Source organism: Camelus bactrianus, chromosome 36 (assembly GCF_048773025.1).
Source record: "Camelus bactrianus isolate YW-2024 breed Bactrian camel chromosome 36, ASM4877302v1, whole genome shotgun sequence".
NCBI classification, from domain to species: domain Eukaryota; kingdom Metazoa; phylum Chordata; class Mammalia; order Artiodactyla; family Camelidae; genus Camelus; species Camelus bactrianus.
This window is the reverse complement of record NC_133574.1, coordinates 259,506-282,476: the sequence shown is the minus strand read 5'-3', so window position 1 is coordinate 282,476 and position 22,971 is coordinate 259,506. Positions and strand designations below refer to the sequence as shown.

The 22,971-nt window shown below is 51.7% G+C and overlaps 2 long non-coding RNA genes across 2 annotated transcripts; one reads left to right on the top strand and one right to left on the bottom strand.

Moving 5' to 3' along the window:
* Positions 1-588: 588 nt before the first annotated feature.
* On the top strand, positions 589-2,311 carry LOC123615409 (uncharacterized). The gene is made up of 2 exons (XR_012504361.1): positions 589-1,112; positions 1,201-2,311. It is a non-coding gene; the product is annotated as an uncharacterized LOC123615409 (long non-coding RNA).
* A 4,804-nt stretch (positions 2,312-7,115) lies between these two features.
* On the bottom strand, positions 7,116-14,494 carry LOC123615408 (uncharacterized). The gene is made up of 4 exons (XR_006722974.2): positions 9,148-14,494; positions 8,864-8,980; positions 8,073-8,133; positions 7,116-7,636 (listed from the first exon to the last, which is right to left on the bottom strand). It is a non-coding gene; the product is annotated as an uncharacterized LOC123615408 (long non-coding RNA).
* Between the last annotated feature and the right edge of the window lie 8,477 nt (positions 14,495-22,971).

The window sequence follows — 22,971 nt, the reverse complement described above, 5'->3', positions numbered from 1 at the left end:
CTTCCAGCCATGGGCGTTATGCAGTGGCAATGGCAGTTTCACAGGCTTCGCAGACGTGCCTGGAGAACGAGCCCGGCAGAGAGCAAGGGTAGGAGGGAGAGGACGGGGTGGAAAGGCCGCTCCCCGTGGCACGGCCTCCTGGGGGCTCCAGGCCTGCCTCCAGCCTCCAGCTCCTTCGTGTCGGCAGAATTCAGTTCCTTGTGGCTGCAGGGCTGAGCACCCTTTCCCTGCAGCCTGTCAGAGGGAGGCCACTCTCAGCCTCTAGGAGACCCCCATTCCTCATTTTGGGCCCCTTCTTCCAGGCTCACAGCCTGCAGTGGTGGGTGGGGCCCTCACGTTCCAAACCTCTCCGGCCTCTCCTTCTGCCTTAGTTTCCAGGGAGCCGGAGGCAGTTTTCAGCTTGTTAGGGCTGGTGGGATTAGGGGAGCCCACCCAGAAAATCCAGGATAATCTCCGATGTTAAGGAGCAGAACCTTAAATGCGATATCCTGCAGCACCTCCAAGGTGCTGGGGTGGGGGCGTGGGCACCTCTGGGGGCATCACTCTGTCCAGCACGAAGAGGGTGGGAGAGGAGGATGAGGGCGCGCACAGTCTCAGAGGACAAAAACAGGGCATTCGGAGGAGAGAGTTAGAACTTCTGCTCCAGGTGACGTAACAAAGCCGTCCGACAGGAGTTAGCCGTACAGTGTGAACAGGAATATCCATTTTAATGCGTTCTCTTTCAGGACCGCGGGCCACACCGTCCAAGTGTTCTGGGACGCCTGGATGGTTCGGCCCTGCCCTCCTGTCTCGTGAACGGCCCGTCTGCTGAGATGCATATACAGTGTCGCTCCTGTGTACCAAAGTGGAGATGATTTCATTAAGGGCAGAACCTGGAAGGGCACGAGTGGAAATGCTGACTGTCAGTGAGAAGACGGGGTTTTGCCAGGGTGGTCTCGGTCACCCTGGCATTTTGCAGTGCTCCGCCTGGGCACGGACTTCTGGAGTTGCTCTTGTCGGGGAAAGGGCCTTTATAGAAGGGGGGCCGCACAGACCTGGTCAGATCTAGGCTCTACAGCTACCCTGGGCAAGCTGCTCAGCCTGCTGCGGACTGTTTCCTCTGCCGTAACAAGGTGGGGCCTGGATTGAGAAGGTTTTTGTAAGTTCCCCAAAAATGGTGGCTGTAATGATTGATAAATGTCTTTTTCACATTTTTCCCAGGTTCTCTCCTGGTTTGGTTTAACCAGGAGAGACGTTAACTCCACATCCACGTGCATAGAATCAGCCTATTCCTGGTAAAGAACTGTCCACGGTTCTGCAGCCAGTGGCCTCGCCCACGAAGAAGATGAGGAAGGCTGGTCCTGCAGGAAGGATGAAAAGATCCGCAGAGCCCAGCCTGGAGGCGGAGAGACCCCGGAGCAGCGAGCTGGACCATCTGAGACCGATGACCTTCGACCATCTCGATCTGCGTACGTGGCCATTTTATAAGATTCAACACAACACACGGAACCTGTTCCAGGCGTCCTGAGGTCTGTCGCAGGAAACTAAACCAGTCTGCACAGGAGCTAAACAAAGTCCTCCCGCTCAGCAGAGATTCATTTGGAAGCATGCGGTGCAGGAAGGATTCCAGGGCAGGTAAACTTCCTAAGGATGGAGTGAGCTGTTTCCGGAGCTGCTGAGTGAGACGTCCTAGTGGAGACGTCCTAGAAGGGCGCACGCCACGCGCGTCCCAGCCTCAGGCATCGGTTCATCCTCCCCTCTCTCCCTGAGGCTCAGGGTTTTAGACGTGAGTGGTGCAAACATTACTAAACGTTCAAATCCAGTGAGTGTGAGATACAACTTGCATTGTCGGTGGTTAATAGAGTGTGAAATGTTAATCAAATGTGTAGCTTTTTATTTCTCACCTTTTCTATTTTCAAAATAGCCGAGATAGGTTATTATTCCAAAGTTAAAAATTAGTTTGAGCACACTGTGAAAAGTACACTCATAATTATTTTGTATTATTTCAGAACGCATCCTGTAATTGTTTGAATTCTAAGAATTATTTTGTGGGCCGCTGACATCAAAGCATAGTGAATTATTTGATTTATTTAAATTTAAAAGTTGTTTTTTATGATTCTTCTAAAAAATACTCAGAAGTAGCATTGTTTCTTGAAATTCCTCATTGGAATCATCTACGCTGACTGATCACGGCCCATTCTAGTTTATTGAAGAATAATTTAATAAAAGTTGTTGTGCTTTTGCAATAAAACCCATGTAAGGATGACCACTTCCAACGATAAATAGAGAACTATTTTAACATCGTCTGAGAATAAATGGGTTTTAATTCTGACCTCTCGTTCATTCCTTCTGTCATCACCGCACTCAGCACTTCCGGTTACGAGCCAGGCTCCACCACAGGGTGGGTGGGTGAAGGTCAAGCCAGGAGTGCGTGTCCTGTGGCCTTTTCCCACCTGCATTCGACTCCGTCCAAATCGTAATTTCCAGATTCACTGGTTGGCGAATTTGTCAAACACTCAATCCTTGATCAGATGACTTGAACCGCTTGTGAATGTTGAGAAGTGTCACTATGTAGATGAACATGCTTTTAAAATAAAGTAAATCTCAATTCGAGTATATTTCAAATCTGCGTAGACTTTAAAAGAGACCATTAATGACACCAGAACAAGAAAATCCACCTGAAACAGACAGACAGACAGACAGACACCAAGTCACCTTGGAGCGTCCCTCGCTCGCCCCGAGTAGCACAAAAAGAAGGTGAAATGGAGTCGCGGCCCCGAGGACACGCGGATCGCACCAGCTCCGGAGCCAAGTCCGCGGATCAGCCTCGTTCCTCTTCTGAGCTGAAGGGAGGGGTGGTCTTGGGAGCCTGTGGGGAGAAAGGCAGGGAGAGCAATTAGGTTTCCAGTGAGTCAGCTTTCTTCTTCCAAGACCTGTGAAACAGAGGCTGGGGCCCACCCCCAGCTCTACCGGAGTCAAGCCAGCACCCGGCAGTGACCGACCTGCAGCGCGCCCTGGAGACGTCCACGGCCAAGACCGGAGCGAGGCCCTCTGCGTCCCGGGAAAACTGGCAGAGCAGGAATTTTATGAACCTGGGTCCTAGTGTCATCTCCCACTTTGGAAAAGCACTTAAACGGTTAACTGAGGCACCTGTCTGTTGTGACGAGCAGCGACCCTCTGCAGAGATGTGTGCTCGACTGCACGTAGCCTTCGCCAAGATTGCACGCACTCTGGCCGCCTCCCATCTCTCCGGAGCAGCCTCAGGGCTGTCTGGGAGGCTGGCTCCTGAGCTGTGGTTCTCAGTAAGGCCCTGCATAAAACTCAAACTCACAGTTGTGCTCTGTTTTCAAGAGGACAGTCCGCTCTCCACGCCTGCTGCATCCCCAGCTCTGCCCACCAGGAGGACACTGCAGCTCCTGAGAACCAACTCCAGGAGCCCCCAGCCCACCCCGAGGGCCTCTTCAACGGCAGCTCCAGCTCAGGGCCCGGTGGGTTCAGCTTTGAGCTCAGCCCTGCCTGCTGACCGATTCCAGCCTGTGGCCACACCAGCTCACAGGCGGCTTCCCACCAGAGCTGGGCACTGGGGGAGCCCAGGCTGGACCAGCCCAGCTCGCACACACATGCTGGGGTCTGACTTTCATAGATGGGAGCCAGCGACGCTGGCTTCTCGAACTCTCAGACAAAGACTTGGCACCGGGCTCGGGGCCAGAGTGAATTCTGCTGTCAGTTTTTTTGTTTTTGTTTTTAAGCACGCAAGAGAAAAAAAAATCATCAAGTGAAACACGAATGCAGGTTAAGTGGACAGGGTGTTATTCCTGACTCTCTCCGGACACTCGTTCATTTTCCCACTGAAACTGTGATGAGTCGGCCCAGGAGAAGAAGGTGTCTGTGCAGTGGGACGCAGGGCGGTGCTGAAGGCACTCACATTGCAAGCCGGATACGATGGAGGGGTCCGTGTCTCCCTGTGGGCCCGCGTCGGTGTCTTCCTGAGCAGAGTCTTTTTTTGTGATAAGAAAGGCAGAAAGTGTTAGCAAATACCTCATAAAAACACTAAACCCTGGGAGGGAGAGGGTTCAACTTACACTGACGTCGTGGATGAAAAGAAAGTCGGACAAACATCTCGGGAGAGACAGCTCAGGAACGTCTTCATCTTTTTTGTTCTTTCTCTCCCAAGTCTGACAGTTTGACAACATGAGCTTGGAAGGTCGAGTAGACTTGAGAGGCCTCTCCCACAGAGAGAGGGAGGTAGGGTGCAGTGAGTTCTCGCGACTTCGTCCTTGACATTTGAGACGCATCGGGTTGGGGGGCGACACACCCAGATTCTGGCACTTTCAGTGTGGGCATAGTCATTTGCGTCTGGATTTCCTTTTTCAAGTTAAAAAAGAATTAATTCAAGTACACAATTATCTGTGGACACCTGAGAGTGCCTGTGGGTGATGCAGACTTGAACGTGACGGTGATTCTGTTCCCCAGCATTTAAAATGAAGCGGCTAAACGAATCAGCCACCTGAAAGAAAAGATGGTCAGAGAATGAAAGGGAAAGGAAAGAAGAAAGGAAGGGGGGGGGAAGAGCAGCGGGAAGCAGGAAGAAGAAATTTGGTATGTTTGTTAGCGGACGGTGAGACCCCTATGTTAGGAAGCCCACCAAAGCGTGGGTCCTCGCCACCAGCGGTGAGGGAACTCGCAGCGGAGCAGAGGGACAAACTGATGGCCAGCCAAGGTGGCCGGTGGAGGCGGCGCTGGCCCCGGTCGGGCCGCGTGGACTTTCCTGGTGGCTCCTGCCGTCAAGTCCTTGCTCTGGGCATGCTGGGGCCGACCGCCCTTTCCTCCAGCCTTGCAGGTGGGCCTTTCTGGTTGTTGTCACGGCAACCGTTAGCTGTCACGGTGCTGGGGGGCATGCCCCTTAGCAGCTGACACGTTACAGTGAGCAGATAACGAGGCTCGAGGTCCACGGGACGTCAGCTCCCCCACCATCTTGGGCTCCGCTGGTTCTAACCAGATCTTGCTTCTTCTCTGCAGCCGCCTCCTGAGACTTAGATCAGAGTAACTGGTTTCTATTTGAGGGAGGGGCAGGGGAATGACCCTGGGGGCGACAGCCGTGGTAGCAAGAAGGAAAGTTGCCTTTAATCAGATGCCAGCAATCTGGTGCACCCAGCATCCCCCAAACCATCTCCCAAGATCCTGCTCAGCCCCGAAAGCCTCCAAGGGAAACAGAGAATAATCTCAGTTAATCCTCCCGATAGGCGGTCAGAGGCACTGCCGCCCCCCGTGCGTGCAGACCTGCCATTAAGGCTTGTCCTCATGATCAGCCACTTGAGCTGCCCTTCTGTGACTCAGGGAGCCTGGAGACGTCGTCAGCTTTTCCATAAACGAGAGGCCGGGGTTGTGGGGGGGGGGGTGCGGCACAGCGTCCTGCTCTGAGTCACGCTCCCTCCGTGTCCTCTCGGCTTGGCCCCAGGCTGTGCGGTTTCCCCGTGGACTGTGGTCGGCCTTGTGTGCTTGTTTGTGGGCTAGAACTCCACTGCCCTGAGCGAGTCACTGAAGCCTGCATCTTCCCGTCCCGGCACCTAGAGCCCTGCCTGCTGCACACCGCTGCAGTGCGCCGTAACCTCCCCGGGGCTGGAGCTGGCGCTTCTCACGTCCTGTGTCTACGTGGCTGTACTTTGCTCTGCGAAGTCACGGCCTTTTAAGGTTTCCGTTGTTAATTATTTCTATCCATTGCACTTTCTTTCATACATTTTGTTGCCCCCCCCCCAAAAAACTGTGAGGGCTGTGAGTTCAGTGTTATTTGGGGCTTGCCGAGGACGGTCGTGCAGGAGACGGCCTCTCTGATGCCTCTGAGGGACGGCCCCACGGAGGTCGGGACAGCGGCCGGTGTGCATGTGGTTTCGGCAGAGGCGCCTGTGCAACCAGCGCTCCTCTCCGTGGAAGGTGGCTGCCAGTTACAAGGAGCAGGTGGCTCTGTTGATGGTTTCAGCGCTTTTCTAGGTGTGAGAAGATGCGGGACAGAAAGATCCACCGAAGCCCGGATCCCACTGCAGGCTTAGTGGAGACAAGGGACATTATGTCCACCCAGAGAGGCAGAGAGGAGAGGGCACTGCCATGGGCCATCTCGCCAGGCTCCCCCTCTCCCCTTGTGCAGAAATACTCAGTTTCGTATCTACAACCGACAGCTCCTCAAAACAGTTCAAGACCACACTCGGCCCCGCCACACACAGAACAGGAAACGCAGCCCTCCGCAGCTGGGGAGATGTCCGGAGCCACGGAAGCCCCACAGTGGAGGTCAGAGTCATGAAGGACGACCGTCCTGCAGGCGTCGCTGTTGTAAACCTGTGTACTGCATTGCGCGACACCATCCAAAGCGAAGGGCTAGGGTTCATTTTTTTTTTTCCATTAGATGTTCAAGGATTTAAAACTTAGCATACCAGTAGCTTTTATTTTCAATTCATTTTTTTACAGTAAACATTTTCATTGGTCTCCATAATGATTGCAATGTTTCTATAACATATTCCTCTGATTTACTAAATTTTCACAGCCTTGTGTGACTAAACTATGTTTTCCACTTATGTAAGTAACACTATATTAAGTATGTTCAGACATTTTTGCTTTTATGGAATTACCACAGGATAAGTTAATTATGGAGGAAATTAACTTTGTTGAAAAGGATTAATGCAGCCCAGTGGCTGGTACATGGATTTACCACAAATATAAAGGGTTAGCCACAAATGCAAGCTCTTAATATTTTCCAGAAAGTTTGTGCTGCTATAATGCTCCCAACAGCTCATAAATTTACCAACTCTCCTAGTTTCAGTAATATTATATTGTTTTTAGTGGCCAGAAAAGTTGCCTTTATCTTTCTTCAATCAGCTATTGCTTCAGTACTGTCAGAAAGTAACATTTTTGAAAGTTGTTTATTTTAGGGTTTTTTTTACAATTTGAATTGTTGAGGGTGTATTTATGGGAGCCCATTTAGACTTATCCTAATCCAGATTATCTATGTATAAACACTTTCTAATCTTGGATACATCCATTCTAAATAAATAAATCCTCGATGTTGAATGAAATCGTTAGGCAATCCCACATATATCGTAAGTGGTAACTCGTGGAAATCTACAAAATGAGAGTGACAGCAGAGACACTGTTTTAGAAACCATTTAATATACTTTCAGCTGAGTTATCAAGAAGAAATTTAAATTAAAAAAAGAGTTGTCATAGGCAGGGGTTTATGGGAAAGACGTTGAAATTACAATGAGAGCTGAGAAAACATAATAGCGAACGGGAAGCATTGTGATCAGATAAACACTCACATTGGATCTCGGAGTCCAGAGATCGAAGTTGCACGGAGAAGCAGGTAAAGAGGCAACATAAAGAAGGTTGAAAGATACAAGGCTGAAAATATTAACACTGCTCTAGGCACGACTTCCACCTGAGTGGACCTGAAAACAAAGGGCTTCCTTTAGTGCCGTGTCCCCCCACCAGCCACAGACACACGGACCGAGGAGGGGCTCCCAGCACCACAGCGGCCGTCAGCGATGACGACACCGGTCCGCCGTCCCGTTCCCGCAGTCTTCGCCCCGCGGTCTGTGGGTGTCCGTGGATGTGCACACTTGGGGGCGATGCGGTTCCGCCGTTTCTATGAAATTCTGAAGTGAGCCTTCTTCGAGGGAAGAAAGAGAAGGAGAGACGGAGAAGAACCACTGCCATAAACAATCCCATGACGGGGGGGAGCCGCTGAACCAGGAGGCTTATCACAGGATATTATGACTGTCATGTTCTAGAAAAATAAGAACCCACAGGCTCCCTCCTGTTTACCGTGCTCTGTTCTGTTTCTTATTAGCCCAAGACCCAAGGGGCTCCTGGCTCACACGCGTCCCCGAGAGTCATCTGCCCAGACGCCCCTCCCAGGATCGGCCGCACTGCTGCGCCGACCTGCCTTCTCCAGATGGCCAGCGATTGCTCAACTGATGGCCTGCTTTCAGCGATGACCCAGCCGCCCTCCGTGCCATCTGGCCGCGTCGGAGCACCCTCCTAAACCCTCTGTTCCCGTTTTCCTTGCTCTCGGTCTCTTGTGGCTGGGTTTTTGGTCCACTTACTTCTATTTTGCCTGAAAAGGGATTTACACGGCTGACTTTTCCCCTTTCCCCTTTCATTTTCCTACAATTAAAAAAAAAAAAAGTCATTATCAAGTTTACAAGTGTTTAACTCCCAAAGTAAAGCACGAAACAAAGTCACCGCCAGATAAGAATAAACGATAAGCTCTTTAATGCGGTGCAGAGAGGCTTTCCGATTTTCGCCCTGTTCTCTCTTCTCCAGCTTTGTTTCTGCTTAACTTCTAACGTGGTGTAGATTCATTCTTTCTTTCAGGACTGATTGTAACTAGTCAGAACCTGTCACACTCCGTGCACACAGAGCTGAGGGAGAAGCTGAAGCGCTGCACAAAACGTAGTGGGTAAACAAGCAGTGAGTACACACGAGCATGTTGAACCACACGGAGATGCCGATATTCAGCCACTTTTGAATTTCAAATGCAATACGTTGGCGGGGTGCCACTAACATAACTACATTTCCTGATGAATGCTGTGAAAATGAACACAGTGTTGCAGGGTTATCACCGTTTCCTCTGCGAGGAGAAGCTGGTCTAACATCGGACAGCAGCATGGGTCTTCTGCAGTTTGCCGTATGTGAGAACACACACAAGTGGCATAGACTTCTCATGCATAAAAGCAGAAACAGATTCCCTGAAGTGACCCCTGACTGCATATATATAAAAGCTGAAGTTTATTCAAAGCTCCTGCTTTGTGTTGGGAGGGCTGTGCTAGGGGAATTGCAGCTTTCTGGAAATAGCTGTCTGGGGCCAATCAGTCGCTTAAATATTCGTACTAACCTGTGGCGTCTTGGGCTGGACTCTCCCTGGAAGCATCAGAACAATTTTGCAAGCAATTCTGGAGCAGCAGAGAAGGGCCTCCAAGAGTTTGCTCCTCCATCTGAAGTGACAAGAAAACTGAAAAAAAGTCAAATTCAGATTTTTCAGGACTTTGAAAATCCCTCATCGCTGGCAGGAACCCGTGGAGTGTATATTCAAGAAGACTGTATGAATCTCAGCATTTTAACATGTCCCCTGCCCCCCGCCCCAAGCTCAGTGAGAACATTTAAAAGCGACAGACTCACAAACACGGCAGTTATGGAAGTAAACAGCTTAGCAGCCACGGGGGAAAAGAGAGGTTTGGAACTCCCCGAAGCCCCGTGAAGGGCTGTATTTCATTTCATGAAGTATTTGGCCTGCCTGGGGGCTCCCTGGAAACCTCCAGCCAAGGCGTATCTGCATTTGACCTGGCTCAGAGCCTACTCTTTGTGACCAGCCTTTCCCCGCGGGCGTTTGTGAGAAAACAATCATGGCACCGGCCTGAGGCTCGGCTAACAGGTGGGGCGGAACCGGGGATGAGACGAGCTGGCGATTTCCAAGCCTGAGCCTGCTCCCGGGAGTTAAGAAGGCAGGTGCACACGCAGGGCCGGGGGGGTGCCGAGGACAGAGCTGAGAGGGGTCCGGCCACGGGGCTCTGGGCAAGCAGGGGGTCTCGGTCAGGGCGTGGCTCTCCCCCGCCATTTAAGGAGGTCTCTGTCCAAGCAGGATCATCGGTAAAGGTAACTGGGCAGAGGCTCCAGCGACCACGCATGACAAAGAAAACCCATCACGTAGAATTAACTCAGGAAAGTTAGTAAACAAAACAGCAGGAACAACAGTAAACTGTAATAAGACCGACAGCAAGCCTGGTGATAAAGCGGTCTGATTTCAAAGGCTACCATGTTGTCCTGTGGAAAGTGTTCAGTTTTCCAAAATATACACATATGTATGAAAAATGCAAAGAAACGCTAAAAGGCGGCACATACACAGGAAAAAAAATGCAGTCAACAAACACCGGCCCTGAGGAAGCCCAGCTGCTGGACTCAGTGTACGGACTTCCTTGAACTTGCTGGTTATAGACGTGTTTGAAGAAGCAGAGGAAACCACATTTAACAGCCAACGGGAAACATGACCGAGATGATCAGGAAAGAGACGGATTATTGGAAAGAACCCGCAGAAGTTCTGACTCGTACAGCACAAAACACGGAATGGAGCATCACTCGGGGTCTCAAAGGCAGACCTGGGCCTGCCACGGGAAACGCGTCACTGACAACGAAGACAGTTCACATGAGACAATGCAGTCTGAGGAACAGAAATGAAGAAGAACGAAGGAACGTTAACAGAGATGGGAAGGCAGCTGACGGACGTGGGGCTCGGGGCCGCTGGTGGAAATGTTCCGGAATCAGAGGGGATGGTTACATGATTTCATGAGTGCACTAAAAACTGCATCCAATTTGTGAACTGTGAGCTATTCAAACTGTATCACAATAAAAACTAATTGAAATTGTTTCAAAAAAAAAAAAAAAAGGTTTTGGGCAAATTGAACAGGAAGAAAGTAGCTAATGTACCAGGATGCCAAGGAGCAGACCCACTGAACACAAAGTCTGCGGGTAGGAGTGGGGCCGTCGCGGGGCGTGCTGGAACCCGAGGCCACCCTGTGTCCTTCCAGACCCTCCCCTGGCCTCCCACACCCTCGCTTCCCAGGTGGCTGCCTGGCTGAGCCTGGACTGGTGACCAGAAGGAGCCTCTGGGACAGGGGGAGGTCTCTGCGGCCCTCGTTTCGGTGGCAGACCAGCTCTTCTGTGCACCAAGGACGTGAGGACGCCAGGCATCCAGCAGCCAGGCAGCCAGAGGCCAGGCAGCGTGAGCGTGCGCGACGCCATGCCGGTCACCCCCGCGGAGATGTGGCCCGGCTGCGATGCCCTGCCGCCCGGTGCAAGCAGCCCAGGTGGGCGGCTGTGAAGGCCGGAGCAGGGCCCCTGAACACACTGCACTGTTGTGATACCAAAGCAGAGAGCCGGGAAGGCATCTGCTGAATGGTCACTCGAAGGTCCTGGCTTCGGATAACCGGAGCTGCCGGGTTACAAAGAGGCCGAGGGTAACGCGCTGGGTGACGCACAAAGCACACACTTGCACGTGGAGTTTAATTCATTCTGGGAAGTTGTGTCTTGAAGCCAGACTTGGTGGCTCGCATTTACAGGTGCGCAGGTGGGCTCAGAGAGGCGGGGTTTGGGGTGGGACACACAGCTCACCAAGGGGCTGCAGGAGCTCCGGCAGGTGGGTGGACTTCAGGTACCGTCCTCCTCCTGCTCCTTCAGCCACGTGGGCCTGGACACACCAGACAACGGCTTCTCAGCTGTTCCTGTCACGCGTGGATGTGACCGGTTCCAGAAGAGGGAGGCCACGTGTCACTAACAGGTGACGGCCGCCAACGGGCCACCCAGCAGCATCCCAGCAGCGCCGGGCACCGCCGAGGAGGGAGCCGTGCCTGCCCCAGCCCTGGAGCAGCCATGGCCACCAGTAAACACGAGGCCCAAGCAGGAAAATCCGTCCAAAACCACTCCTGAAGACACGATCAAGGCTTCAGGAGCAGAGCGAGCACAGCGCTTAGCGGGAGCCCAGAGGAAAGGTGCACACCCGCTTTTGCGCTAGAGAACGAATCTGCAAGTTTGTTCTGGGAGAAGCAGCCGTGGGCTCCCTGCTTCCCATTTTGACAATAAAGCTGGGCTGCCAGTCCCCGTTTACTGTTTACCGTTTACGGCGACACACGGGAGCCCTCTGAATTCGGACAGGTGACATCCTCGATCGGACTAATCAAATGGGCTGGATCTTCCCAGACTCCGTGGCACCATGTCTGTACAGCGTTTAACTCCTGGGACTGGGACAGGATCTTTATTGGCGCCTTCTAGAACAATCTGCGCTGGGATCCATTTCCTGGCTTGCATTATAGTCTGTAGACTTCTGCACAAGGGATTTGGGAAAAGGAAGCACTCACTAAAGCACAGGTTCAAATGGGAACCGCCCTCCTGCCCCTGAAAGCCACCTGCTCTGCGGTGACCTCTCACCCCACGGGCTCCATCCTGGGGGCAGGGGCAGGCGGCATCGCTGGGAGAGCTCACACCTCAGCAGGGGGAATGCCTCTGGTATACGTTCCACAGTGGGATTCCAACAGAAGTATTCTCTACTGAGACTTGTGGACAAAGTAAAACATACCCTACCACAGCCTTAGCAAACTTTAAAAACGTTTCTCTTCTCCTACGTAGGTACAAATGAAGTTCCAGAGCCGTGCAACGTTAGAGTCGACAGGGTTCCTCTCATCGGCGCGAAGTGCCTGGAAGGCAGTAGTACCTTGTTCCTCCCCAGGCGACCAGGCTTGGTTATAGAACGCGTGAGGTTTCCCATTTCTTCTGTCCCATGTAGACGATGCTAAGACACACTTCGGCTTCTTTGTTTTGGGGCCTTTAAGAAAAACGTCCAGGCATCAGATCTGAGGGGCAGAGGCTGTGGGAATCTAGAGAATACAGAGGATTTTAATTTTTACTATTGTGTCTTTCAGACTGCAGGGGCCAAATTAAACTGCCGTTGGAAACACAAGCATCCCCCGATGTGACCGCGTCTTACCAGCATCGAAGTGCCGTCAAGAATGACCCTTTTTTGTAATTAGCTCTTACAAGGTCCCAAAATGGGAAAAGTAAAATTTACTAATTAGAAGTTACTGTGTTACTGGTGAGAATGAACATTTCCTCCTAGTCTGAGGCTGTTAGCTGAATGGTACGTCCTGGCTTTCGTGTGCTTGTTTAAATACTGTGACCACTGGTGCTCCGTCCGCTGTATTTGATGTAAGTGTGTCCACTCAGGCATGTTTTTATGCTGATCTTTAAGCAGGAAACATTCAAAACCGAATTGTAAAGGTTATTTCTTTAATGATTTGCAGCGTGACTTTTTAAGAGTAAGGGTCGTAAAGAAAAAGATCTTACAAAATTTTGAAAAAAGTCATTTCAGCCAATTTTCCCCAGATGCCTAGAGACTAACAGAGCTCTGTAGTCCCTCAGCTTCCAGAGCCTAGAAAGGTGGCAGAGACGACATCCTGTGCTTGGCGAAGTTCCCTCGCTTTTGGCTTGTTAGGGGCATGCGAGGTGCATTGCGAGCTCCTTCTCTGGGCCGGTTTCGCCACCTACAGTGAAGCTGCCTGACTGTGACGCTGGATCTGTGGTTTTAATCAGAAAAACTGCTGCTCCTGTAAGTGTACAATTCACAGGGGAAAAAGCACTTTGCTGTGATTTAAACACTATTTCCACTGCACAGACTGTTCACAAATAACCAGCAATTAAAAATTCCTGCAGGGATCCACCTATGAATGAAAACCTTGTCAGTGGGTGAACAGTTAGAAGGACGTGAATGCCAGATAAACAGTATCAAACGTGCACAGATAAATTCTGCTCACCGCCGCTTCCTCGCACATGGGAGGACGGTTTCCCTCAGCTCACCACGGGCCAAATTAGCAGACTAGCAAATTAGCAAAGCTGGAAAACAGTCCAGGTTGTGTGACAGTCGCCCGGAGGCCCGCGGTCTGACAGTCAGCCGGCCAGTCTGGAAGTCCAGGCTGGTAAGTGATTAGGGTCGAAAGATGTGCAAATTAAAGCAGCTGAAAGAAGCAGGGGTCTCAGGGCAGCGGAGCAGACACTCACCAGGCCGAGCCCCTCAGGGGACGCAGAGGAGCAGAGCCACTGCCGCCCTCCTGGGGCCTCTGGTCCGGCCTGGAGCGGGGAGCCCAGGGCCCCACCCAGGTGGAGGATGGGGCCTGGGCTGAGCTCAAGACCCCTGGAGCCCCGCCCGTAGCCTCCCCGCCAGCCAGTCAGAAGACAGTCGGCACAGTGGCCGAGGACAGGCTCTGACCCCTCCCCAGGAGATCGTCCCTTTACTACCCTCCATGGTTGAGCAGAATCTTCAGAGTTAGCTCTCGGACATGAGGCTGCCTTCTCCCCAGGTTGCCAGCCTCCTGAACAAAGCAATGTTTCCATTCCTTAAAAAAAAAAAAAAAAAAAGGGAAAAGTTAGTGCTTGGAAGGAAAGCAGAAGCAGCCTGGCTGAGCCGGGAGGGAAGAGACGGCCTGGGACGGAGGTCCCGCCCCCAGAGTCCCACGGGAGGGCCTGCAGGGAGGGCAGGCTCTGTGGCAGGAGGTGGTGTGGAGTCAGATGAAAGCCAGTGGCTGGGGCACTCGGGGTGGCGCGGGGGGTCTTCATGAGGGAGGAGAGCGCTAACAGCCCGTCCTGGCCCCCGGACAAGGCTTGGGGTAGAGAGGAAACAAAGACGGAAGTGCTGGTGTGGGAGCTGGGGTGGTGGCCGCAGACCAATCCCCCAGCCCCAGCCTCGGGCAGTAGGGTTCCCAGCCTGAGCCCTTCCTTGGCCTGGGGTGCCAGCACGTGGTGGAGCCAAGTCTGCGGGTTCACGGCCACCGCGGTTTATATGTGTGCCTGAGTCCTGATGGAGGTGGGCGTCCCAAGGGCGGTGCCCGTGGCTGACTCACCACACCTGCTCAAGGTCAACCACAAGGACACACGGCACAGACTCCGCAAAGGCCGATGATGAGCTGAGGACGTTCACATTCACAGACGGCTCTGGGCCCCAGCTGCCCTATATTCCCAGTCCTATTGATTGGTTACGTTTAGGGTGTTCGCACGTCTGTGTCTGTGCTGAGAGATGGCGCTGGTCTCGGCCTCTTGGTTTGCCTGAAGTGGCTACAATGTTCTGATCCAAATGCGTGGACCTGTGAGTTGTTTGCAAACCCAGTGGAGTTCATTGTTCCTGTCTCTAATTTGTGCTTCCTTCATTCTGGCAGAGTTTTGGTACATGCTGTTTTCCAGTTTTGAGTTTTTTCCTTATTTTTTTTTTTTAAAAAAAAGATTGATATTTGGGGTGGTCTGTTCTCTTGCGTCTCGATATTCCTCTGGGATCTTATAGGGCAGAAATATGCACACAACAGCACATTCTGGTTAGCAGTTGTGAAATGCAGAAACCCTCAGAACAGCCGATGCTTTAGAACATTCTGCATTCCTAAAAATAGGGCCCAGGAAGCTCTTGCCCTTACTCCTATGAAATGACAGAGGAGGTAAAACGGGCAACTTGAAGAGACGTGATGGACGGGGGGAGATACCCACATGTTCAGGAGGCTTGTTTTGCTTCAAAACAAGCCCCACTCGAGCCTGGAGGGGGAGCAGCTGCAGATCCGACATTTATCGGCCGGAGGAAGGGAAGCAAATTAGGTCATTTCTCTGGAGTCTCAGTGCCTGCTTCTACCTATAAAAGGGGAAATCATAGAATTACGAACTAGGCGTAGACTAGCGAGCACCATGCTGAAGGGGAAGAAGACGGTGGGACAGGCTTCAAGGCGCACTGTGAGGCTGCAGCGATCGGGAGGGAGGCACTGACGGAGGAACAGACCCCCAGACTGGTGGAGCAGAGTGGAGAGCCCAGAGCAGACCCCCGTAAGTACCGTCAGTCCATCCTTGACTGGAGGGAATAAGAACAGAATGGAGCAAAGACAGCCTCTTTGACAAATGGTGCTGGAACAACTGAACAACCACGTGCAAAAGCCTGAATCCAGACCAGACCTTACAAATCTTCACCAAAATTAACTCAGCATAGAACATGGACTTGCAAACCCATAAAACCCTCAGGAGGAAACACAAGAGAAAATCTACATGGCATTGAGTTTGGCGACGGTGTTTCAGATAAAATACCAAAGGCAGGATCCGTGAAAGAAAGACTTAGACATTGTAACAGTTAAAAATGTCTGCTCTGTGCAAAACACTGTCAAGAGAAGGAAAGGACAAGCCGCAGAGTCGGGGAAAGTATTTGAAAAAGACACGTCAGATAAAGGACTGTTTTCTGAAACAGTAGAACATAGAAGAACTCAGCAATCCTATAAAAAACTGTACAGAGGACCTTACCAGACACCTCACAGAGCCACAGACGGCATCAGACCCAGGAGAGGATGCTGCGAATTCATGCCATCAGGGGAAAGCAGCGGGTCCCAGGCTCCCACTCACAGACAGAGGCTTGGGCAGCTCTGGGTCCCTCTGACCACCTCAGTCTTCTCATCTCTAAAGTGGGCACAGTCGTGGTCAAGTCTGTAAATAAACAAAGCTTGTGAAAGCCACATTGTGCAACCATAAGACACCAGTAGATTCTGTTATTTTTATTTCTATTACTAAATTTGGTGCTTGGAGGAGAATAGGAAATTGTAGCTACTTATTGTAGTGTTTTTGGCTTTTTTCTTTAATGATCAAAGCCAGTTACTTTATAAGCCAAAGTTTTCTCTCCTGGATCATGCGATGATGCTTTTTAGAAGATTATATGAGAAGTACATGCAGGTTAAAATCTTTGTCTTGGTTTGGTTTGCTTTTCTATTTCTGATGGGACAGACAAAGCGCCCACAGGAAACACAGAGATAACTGCACTGCCCAGTGGGGCGTCGGAAAGTGAGCCCCCCACGCCAACCTCTTCGGTGCTGCCTGCTTCGAATCCTCCGTAAATGGAATCGTGCAGAATGCATTCCGTGTCTGCCTGCTTTTCCTCTCAATGGTTCAAGTTGTGCGCCTCCTGCTGGTAGCAGGAGCGGCTCCCTCATGGAGGCGTGTGTAGACGGAGCTCCTGCTGGGATTTCAAGTGTGACTGTTGGGCCCCTATGTTGCAGAAAAACGTGTTACAGCTCAGTTGTGACAGCAGCCTGGATCCAGGCGGGAGACCAAGCAGCACTGGAAGGGTTGGAAAACCCAGGTTTATTACCCCAGCGGGCCCAGTGGAGTTAACACTCCAGGCTCTGGACCCCGGCTGTAGGTTTACACAGGCTTTTATAGGTGCCAGTTTCCACTTTGCAACATCATATGCAAATAAGCTCTAACAAAAGTTGACCAACTAGGAACAGGCTTTGTAGAAACGGCCCAATCAGGGGGGAGAAAAATAACCAATCAGGAGTGAGCTCCATGCAAATGAAGTACTACAAATGGACCAATCAGGAGTGAGAGAAATAACCAATCAGGAGTGAGCTCCACTTTGCTAGAAGTAAGCCATTTCAGAGGCAAAAAGTGAGAGCGAGCCTCTGGGCCAGGGGACCGGGTGGTGCCGGCAGGACAGCAGCGGCCCTGCCTGGGGGTCCTGCCGGTCTTTTTTATGGGGCTTCCCGCTGCACCTAGATCAGCTGGGGACCGACAGCCTCTTCTCAACGTGGGCTCTGTAACCACGAGCTGGGGGTGTGCCTCCATTTACGTAGGTCTTCTTCAATTTTTATCCGTGAATTATTTTATTCTTCCTTCTCCTACACCCTTCCATTTCTCATCTCATTTATTCCTCGAGATTTGGTATTTTTGATGCTACTGTAAATATATTTAAATCTCACTTTTAATTCTTGATGGTACAGAAAAAGGAAACGGACTTTTCTCTATATTATCCTTACAGCCCGTGTCCTTCCTTGGTCCACTCATTAATTATATTTTAGCGTATAAAAGTTTTTCTTTCTAATGCTTGTGTTTTGTTTCTGTCTGTTTTCTCTGTGTTCCGTGTCTCCGTTTTCTTTTGCCTGCCTTCCTGTGCGTGACTGGAACGTTATTCAGAATTCCGTGTGCTGTGTCCGTAGCATCGCTGGGTGTATCTCTCCGAATGGCCTGCTTAGTGTTTGCTCGAGGCACCACGTCCTCCGCTCCTCACTCGTCACAGTGCTGGGTCGTCACTTGAGCAGCTCCAGGAAAGCCGGAGACTTCACCCTCCCTTCTTCACAGCACAATTGTCTTAAACACGTCCTCGCCAAACCCTGAGAACATCAGGCAGTGTTATCATTTCTGTGTGGAAAACTTAGAAAAGTCAACATGATTTAGAAATTTCAAAAAGAAAAGGAAAGTCTCTCTTACTTGCCCGTTCTTTGTCCTTTCCCTTTCTCCACTCTTACTTTTTTTCTTATTTTCTTATTTGTCTGATGACAAAGTTTTACATTTCTCCAAAATGTTTACAGAATATTTAAAATTCATCTGAAGTGCTGCCAAGCTGGACTTTGGAGAATTTTCCACATCAGATGGTTTTAAATCTTGGGCCCTCGACGTGTTTTGTAGGAGTAGATCACAGCATTTGGGGGAACAGTGAATGAAGGAATCCAAACTCAGGCACTTCCTAGAAAAACCAAAGGCCCTGATCATGGGCAAAGGTCGGATGGGGGTGAAAAGACGTTCTAGAAAGCTTACAGCTCTTTCCCCGGAGTCTGGCGTTTGTCAGGAAGGGCTTGGCGGGGGGCACCAGTGTGGCTCAAAACCCAAAAGCATTTGGTGGAAATCCCGAGGCACAAGTCTCCAAATTGGGTCGTTTAAACTAAGCAGAGCTGAGGCCCGGTGTGTTGTACACGTCAGCCACGTGGAAACCTGCGCTTAGCTGTCAGCACAAGGGAGTCTCTCACTGTGGTGCCGCCTCTAGGTGTGCACACCTGGGTGGCCCCGCACGTCCTCTGCCCTGTGGGCTGGGCCACATGGTGATGGAATCACCAGCTCACGGGAGCAGATGGAGGCACACGTGCACAAGGGTGACGCGGGAAGCAGGCCCCCCGAGATGCGGACACGAAGGGGCCCCAGGGCCTGGCTCCCTCTGGCTGGACGAGTAGGCCGGGCTGGGCTGGAGGATGTGGTTCCCGTCAGCTGCGCAGAAGTGTGTGGAGTGCCTGGCCTGTGCTGGGCGTTCTGTTAGGCGCCCAGGCCTGGTGTGTTGGGACCCTCGCCAGGAGTCTGCACAGCGCAGTGGAAGACACAAGTAATCGGTACGGAGCTTGCAGTGAAGTCTCGTAAATGGAAGGCTAAACTCAGAGCCCACCCAAACCCGGAGGAGAGGCTGCGCCCTCTGCCCTGCTGCGCGTCCCGGAGCGGGTGGCGGGGGCAGCGTCCTGGTTGCCCGGCGAATGCCTTCCAGGTCCTCTTCCCGAACCACCTACGTCAATTCCCACAAATCCCTCTAAAGTGAATTTTATATTACTCGGTTTTTTATTCTTACTTTTTAATTGAAGTGAGTTGGTTTACAGTGTTAGTTTCAGGCGTGCAGCCAAGCGACTGAGTTATATTATACGTAGACGCACGTACATTTTCTCTGTTTCTTTTCCATTGTATGGCTCCCGGTGCTACACAGCAAATCTTTGTTGTTTACTGTATGTACAGTCATGTGCCTCTGTAATCCCAGACTCCTATTTATCCCCCACCCTTTCCCCCCCATTAGAAAACTAACCACAGTTTGTTTTCTACAGGAAACTCTGCCCCAGGAAGGTTGAGCAGCTCACCCAAGCCGGCAGAGCTGGCAAGGGTCGTGTCTGGCACAGGCACCCGGACCAGCCCGGTTCAGTGCAGCGTTTCTTCCTCTGCATCCGGGCTGCCTTGTTCTAAGTCCTCAGCAAACTTGGCCCAAGCCAGGTGGGCTCAGAGGTGCCTGGCTGGCACCAGGACGCCTGTGAGCGTCTTGGAAGGGGAAGGCAGGGAGCCGGTTTGGAAGGCAACGTGCTGGCACCGGGGCGGGAGGCGCCCGGCAGTGGGACAGAGCTGCTGTGCCGAGTGGACCATGGGGACAGCCAGCACGCCCAGGCCGGATGCAACCCAGTGTGGTCACCAGGGAAACCCACCCGTCATCGCTGTCTCCCCAGGGGTGGGCTTCAGGGGCTGTTCCCGAGGGCCATCAGAGCCACCAGAGGCCGGTGACCAGGCTCTCCTCATTCCAGTCGCCACCCCTGACCCCGGAGCTGTTACCAAGGTGGAGGAACAGACGTCCCTCAGCTTTGTTCGGTCCTTTGTGCTCCATTTACATGGTGGATTCACCCAGCGAACCAGGAACTGCTCCGAGGAAAGGAACTGCAAAGTTAGTGACCTCTGCCTCCACGGCACGTGGGGGACGGATGTGCTCAGCGTCCGCTCGTGGGCGTCTGTCGACTGCGACGGTGAACCACATCAGAGCTCAGCACGAGATCAAAGGAGGGCTGTAACCCTGCCAACCTGCAGTCTCTATTTTTAGAAAGCGTGTTTGTCCTAGAAATAGAAATGAGCTTTTCTTGAAGAAGGAATGTTGAAATTGTTCTTTGGAAAGATTTTGCATCCAACTTCTGAGCTGTGTGCTCTGCGGTCCAGGATGAAGCTGGGCGTGCGAGGACTCCTGGGGCATCGGACGAGGAAAGGAGCCTCCGGAGCAAGTGTCCCCGAGGGAGGTGCAGTGGGCCGGGGGCCACCGGACAGCCAGGTCTGTGTGGACACTCTGTGAGGCCAAGTTCTCTGCCTCTTTGAGGGTAGTGTGGAAGCCAGTTTTCTTTTGAAATCTTGGCATTTTTAGTTCTTTTTTTCCAAGTGAAAATAGAACCATGACTTTTATGGAAAAATTATTCTCTCTCTGTATTTTCCTTAACCACAATTTTTTTCCCTGTATCCACATGGGAAATAGAAAGTAAGCAGTTTGAGTGTTTCCGAATCGGAAGGCAGTTTCCGTCCTAAACGCTGTGAGTGATCTGCAGACCTCTGGGTCTTCATGAGACTAAGTGCACGTGTGTTATTCTGATTCCATTCCCAATGGATCGTTTTCATCCTGTCTTCAGAAGTGCAGAAGAGGAGAAGCGATAAACACACGCCGTTCTCCCGAGAAAACAGGCGTGGTGAGTCACTGTGTCCACGTCCGCTCTGGGCAGATGGAAGCTGGAGGTTTGGGCTGGTAAATGCTTCGCCTGACAGCGCCCAGCGGACAGTGACAGAGCCTGCTGGGAGCCAGGGTCCCCACGGGCGGGTCACGGCCCCCGTCCCCGTGTTAGGATGTGCATAAGATTTAGTTTCAGCCTTGGGCAAAATCTCTTACCGTATAGTGGGTCATTGGAAAACTAATACAAACAAGGTTTTCTAAAGTACAAGCTGCAATTTGTGCTCATGGTCCACCTTCTCCTGGACTAAATCCTGCCCTGGCCCTTGCTGTGAGTTGGCTTATTTCCTCATGAAGGGAGAAGGCGAGCGTGTGTAGACCGTCTACTGAACACCTGAGCCCGACCGGTGCCCCATGCCTCCCCTCCCAGGAGGGGCGCGCGGGGCCGTGGCCAGGCTGCAGCTCCGGACGCAGAGCGGGCACTCCGTGCACCCGGTCCTCCCGGGAGCCTCACCTGGCGGCGTCCTGGAGAAGCAGGCAGAGCCTCCTCACGCGCGCGCGGGTGGGCGGAGGCACGTGGGGATCCTGTTGGGGTCACGAGTGCCCCTCGCTCTCACCCAGAGAGAGCTTCACGAATGAACAGAGTGCACCTCACCACCTTCTCTGACCTCCCCCTCAGCGCACCCTGTGCACCCCGCCACCACCCTCTGCTGTCTCCTCCCGAGAACGCCTCCTGACCCCGTCTTCCTCCTGCCCTCCCGATGGTCCTTGTCCGTAAACGAGTCTTAGCGGATCTTCCCTTCTCACCTAATTTTTATGTCACTTCACGTTTACACATACACTTAGCCACCTTGGACCGACTTCCCGGTGGGAGATTGTCAGGGATTCCCAACCTGTGTTCATTTTTCCAAACGTCTTGATCTGTGTTAACCTCCCCTTACACGCGCCATCTCTGGTTCTAACTGCTTGGAACCTGGAAGGAGGCAACCCTAACCCACCCACGGGATCTTCAGCTCAATGGGCCTTCCAGCCGCTCCACTCTTAGCTACTTACCCACGAGAAATAAAAACACACCCATTCAAAGATTTCTATACAATCATCTTCACAAACGCTCTGCGCACAATGCCCAGAAACTGACCATGACCCAGATGTCCACCGAGAATTGTGTGGATAAATCGTGGTGCCGTCCAGAGGGTGGACGACGCCGAGCAGTACAAGGGACAAACTGCTGACTCACATCACAGCCTAGAAGGACATGTAAATCACCTTGCTGGGTGACGGAAGCCAGACACAGGATTGCTGCAGGATTCTGCCCGTGACTAGTCCTATAAAAGCCACAGTAATTCACCGTGATGAAAACAGAGGGCCAGTGGGTGCCTGGGGCCCGAGTCAGATGACGAGATGGACTGCAAAGTGGACAGAGAATCCTCAGGACATGGTGCAGACAGCTGGTGGCCTGACCGTGACAGTGGTTCATGGGGATACATGGCTGAGGAAACCCATACAAGTGTGTATTTTAGAGAAATGCATTATAAAGTATTGTCGTTTCCAATTGATAGAACTATGACGAGAAGTGAACGAGGACTGTGTTCCAGACCCTGACCCAAGCCTGGGACACAGTGGTCACCGAGTGTGTTACCCCTCGTGATCAGAACACAGAAATCACTCACAGCGGAAACAGCGCCATCACTGTGTACTTATTATAAAAACAATGACTTGGGTGGATTAAGTCAGTAATCAGGAAAGAAAATAGAATAGACACTAGAAAATAAAAAGGAATAAATAAAGTGAATCCTAGACCACAATGGCCCTATGGTATTAGAGAGGACACCATCTCTTCTGGACGTTTCGTACGAAATATGGAAAACGATGAGCATGGCCAGTGTCAATATTCTCAGAGCTAAGTGTCCAGTCAGTGGGCACGTTTTAAAGCTGTTTGTATCGTTACTTTCCACGTAAATACGGCACGTAACCCCAGCCATGAACCTCTAGAAATGCACTTTTCTCTTCAGTGTAAACCGAGACCACTATGGTTTTGCTATTACCGAGCAAGGCTCAGAATAAAGAGGAAGTTTATCATTTCCTCCGGGAGGTTATAAACTCCATAAGATAAATACAGCAGCTGGCTGTGTCCTCTAATTGCAGGACATCGTGGGCACCAGGAGAGGCCCGGGGGCCTCGGCGTCCTGCAGTTTCTCTTGTGACATGTAGTGTGGGAAACCCTGCATTTTTGGCAGTTGTTCACTAAACTTCAATTTGAGGCTCAATAAAGAGTCTTTAAGGATCATGGTAATTACAAACAAGCAGTGTGACCTTCGGGGGCACATCTGTTTTTAATGGTCTTCAACTTGCTTCCTAATGCAGAGGCCGCCGAGTAGTCCCGGAGACCTTCAGACCGTCACCGCCCTGCACACCTCTGCCTCTTGGAGGCGCTGGTGTCATAAACCCGGAGAGTG